Source organism: Eurypyga helias, unplaced genomic scaffold (assembly GCF_000690775.1).
Source record: "Eurypyga helias isolate BGI_N326 unplaced genomic scaffold, ASM69077v1 scaffold13407, whole genome shotgun sequence".
In the NCBI taxonomy this organism is placed as follows: domain Eukaryota; kingdom Metazoa; phylum Chordata; class Aves; order Eurypygiformes; family Eurypygidae; genus Eurypyga; species Eurypyga helias.
Window position 1 is genome coordinate 2787 of NW_010262424.1, and position 3984 is coordinate 6770.

The following is a 3984-nucleotide window of genomic DNA, read 5'->3' on the forward strand; positions in this document are numbered from 1 at the left end:
GTTGCTCAAGCTGAGGAGCACTATCCAGTGTCTTAATTTGTGCCTTAGCTGGGGCCCAGAAGCCAAACAATCCGGTTCGCGTAGCGCGCGCGTTGCTTACGGCTGGGAGCAGTAAGGACGCTGGCTTTCCGTCATCTGTCCCGATGTACTGCTGTTTCCTTCATTGTCTTGGACGTGTTTGTGCTGTTCAGATGTTTGGAGAACTGTCATTAATTTTGGTGTGATTTTGACATCTTTTCCTTTCAGTACGGGGGGAAAAAAAAGGAATAAAAGCTTGTCATTTGTTCAGACACCACGGTGTTTATTGTTTGGCACAGCCCTCCGGGCTAGTGACGCAGAACGGTACCTGGTCCTTTTTACACAGAGCTCTTCCCCCTTCCTCACCTCCTGCGCTCCAGTTCTTTTTATCCTTTCCAGCCCAGAGCCTCGGCCGGTGCAGCGCTGTGCTGTGGAACAGGGGCTGACGGTTCTGCAGCCCGGTGCTGCCTCAGTGTGGTCAGATGGGCTTGCTCCCCATGAGAGCCTGCCACAAACCATGTCAGAGCTGTGTTCTACGTACCTAAATGCTCCAGATCGGATTCCTGACTTTGGGAAGCCAAGCTGCTGCATTCAGCCTGGAGAAGAGGAGGCTCCAGGGAGACCTTATGGCACCTTCCAGTGCGCGGGGGGGCTACAAGGAAGCTGGGGGGGACTTTTTACAAGGGCAGGGAGTGACAGGACAAGGGGGAACGGGTTTAAATTGAAAGTGGGGAGGTTTAGATGAGATATCAGGAAGAAGTTCTTCCCGGAGAGGGTGCTGAGGCACTGGGACAGGTTGCCCAGAGAAGCTGTGGATGCCCCATCCCTGGAAGTGTCCAAGGCCAGGCTGGATGAGGCTTGGAGCAACCTGGTCTAGTGGAAGGTGTCCCTGCCCATGGCAGGGGGTTGGAACTGGATGATCTTTAAGGTTCCTTCCAACCCAAACCATTCCATGATTCTATGATTCATGCACGTGGACTCCTCACAACCATGATCCTGAATGATTTCAGCACAAGCTGACAGCTCCCGAAAGCTACCGCGTTCCTGGAGTTTCATGGCAGATAAACGATGCTGTAAAGGAGAGAATTTGCGCAGGGGAGAGAGCCCCCCCTGAAATGACCCCTCTCAGCCCAAGACCTGCCTGCCTAGAGCCAAACTCTGCTGACTTTCGGCTTCCTCCATCAACCGTTCCTTCTCCCCACCCAGCAGCGGGTGACTGCTTCATTCCCGACAGCAGGACTGCTGTCACCCCTCCTGTAGCAGCCGCACCTCCCAACAGGTCCTGACAGCAGAACCCTGGGACATGATGCTTCACCTCACCCCGAGCTCTGCCCGGCTGCACTTTCCCTGCACGTTTAGGAGCCGCCACGACCCGGGGAGCTCGCTCGCCTCTGCAACTTGCACAAATTAGGTCTTTCGGGGGCGGGTGGGGGGCAGATGCTTCGCTGTCAAAACTGTTGTTCAGAGTCACGCCGGAGTGGCTGCCCGGGAAAAGCCGACCCGCTTGTGTTTGGGAGGGCTGGTTTTGGGATGGAGCGGGGAGCTGGGCTCGCGCAGCAGCCTGGAGAGCCAACGGGGCAGGAAAATCGCAGCCCAGCCGTGCTCCTGCAGCACCTCGCGGCCTCTGACAACACCCAGCTCACATCCGTGAGACGCAGGTGAATTTGCACATTCATCCAGTCCAAAAAAAACCATAAACAAAGGTGCTACAGCTCATCTAGCCTGACAAAAATGAAGCAATAGGCTGAATTTCAAACATTTATGACCCAACCCTGCCACCGGCAAAGAACCAACGACAGCGATGTCGAGGTCAGGGCAGCTGGGAAAGCCACGAGGAGGCAGCTCCATCGCTTGGGGGGATGGAGGGAAGCGCTACCTGGCTCCTCCTGAGCAACTCCCACCGTGCCAGGCCCTGGGAAGCCCCACGGCTGAGGAGCGTCTCCCACGGACATATCAGGAGGACACAACCTGCACTGCTTTCTGCTGCTGAGCACCACTTGACAGCAAAGAGAAGGGGGTTTAGTGGGGTTTCTTTTGCAGAAACGAAAGGCAGGGCAGCCGTCCAGGGACACTGCTCTGCCAGCCAGACTGCTCCGTGGGCTCACTGTCTCTTAACGCCTTCATCCAGCCCTAGGTAAAGGTTGCCCACCGCACATTTAGGGAGCGCTTTACCCAAAATCATGACCGGACTACCAGAACCCCGAGGCCCTTAAAGAGCATTCCCCAGAGCGATTTAATCGGCAATGCAGCGCAGTCTCCACGAGAACATCATGCTTTACAAACAAGCACGGTTTTGTCTCATGTACCAGGGGATCAGCCTTGACGAAGGCAGCCCTAGAGCCCAGTACCTTGCCCCACGGAGTGGGGCGAGGAGGAGCCTCGCAGCAAACTCACCTGTTGGCGGAGCCAAGCTGCAGAAGAGGCAACAGCCCCCGTTGCTGACAGATCCCCGTCTGCTTTCGGCCTGCCGAGGGGAGCAAAGCACAGCAAGGCTGCTGCCAGCAGCTCTGCAGAGTCCCGAGGACTGCTGGGAACCGCACCAGTCCCGGGCTCCTTGGCTGCACTGGGATGGGATCCTCACTTGGCTGTGCTCCAAGGGCTGTCGGGCTTGCCCTGGCAGGAGGTCAAGCCACGGTTTCTCCCCGGGTCCATCACAGCCCAGCACCAGCCCACAGTGCTGCGTGCAGAGCGCCCCGTGTACCAGCGGCGCTCTAAGGAGGAGCCAGGCTGGGAACGGGTGCTCCAGGGTGTGTGGAAGAGTTTTCCCCACTGTAAACCAACAAATTGCCCCGTATCGATCGTGGCAGCCAAGACAGCCACAGCCACCAGCCATGGGCCTGGCAATAAACACAGCCCCTGCAGAGCCTGGGCAGAGCTTGGACTGGAATCTGGGTGTTTCCATAGCTGGTCTGAGATCGTTAGTGCGGAGCATTACCTACCAGCAGGAAGGTAACGGGACCGGTGACTGTGCTGAGCCTGCCAGCATGGGAAGAATTCCTCCTTGGAGCCCAGTCTTCAAATGCCAGCTAGGCTGTTTGGAAGTAGAGGCTATGCTGCTGGTTTGGTGGGAGAGAGGGTGAGAAAACCTCTACCCTGACAGATTATTTTGGGGGTGCTGGATTTCCCAAGCAGCAGCAGCTAAAAAAGCCCTTGAGAGAGGGGAAAGAGCATCTCATGTCAATGGAAAGTCATTTTTCTCATCCCACAAAGCCAGGGGACTCTCAACAGGGTAGGAACTAGGGAAGAACCTTTCGTCTCTCGTCTCAACAGGGACACATGGGAGTTAGGACTTGCTCGTTTCACCAAGGGCAGAGCACTGGGAGTGACACAGAGGGAAAACTTTCCAGAAGAAATAGCGAGTGCAGACTTTCAGGCACTGCTGGGTGGCTCCTGCAGCCAAGGCCACGGGCTGCATCTGCTACTGAAGGTCATCCCTTCCCTTGCAACGCATCTGCCTCCATACAGGTTCAGGACAAGCCCCCAAAATCACCTACTTCAACAGGGTTTTGGTTTGGATTGGGGCTAGGATTGCATGAGGGGAGGACTAGCCCTACCTTCGGCCCCTTTGCGGCCTCGGCCTGCAGAGACAACACAGCCAGAGATGCACTTTCTATGTTTATTGCATGCAGAAGAATGACCCAACTGGAAAACACTACAGCTCTCCCCCCCTTCCGGGGCATAACCACATTTTACATGCTGCCAGTGGAGTTCTCGCCATCACCCCGCCTTTGCTGTCACAGGAGCACCGGGGGACTGCGGGGACGCCTGCGTCAGGCCCGTACACACTCACAATCGTGCTTTCTTCCTCGCACGGCCAAGCTGCGTCAGGAAGCAGAGATAGGAAAGAGAGAAGAGTATGCAGCTCTAAATGGTAGATGCTCCGTTCCTGTGACTGCTGCTGCCTCCACGGGGAGAAGTGTTTTGAAGGGATGAACTCCGGAAGGAACCAGATCCAGCCTGAACCCA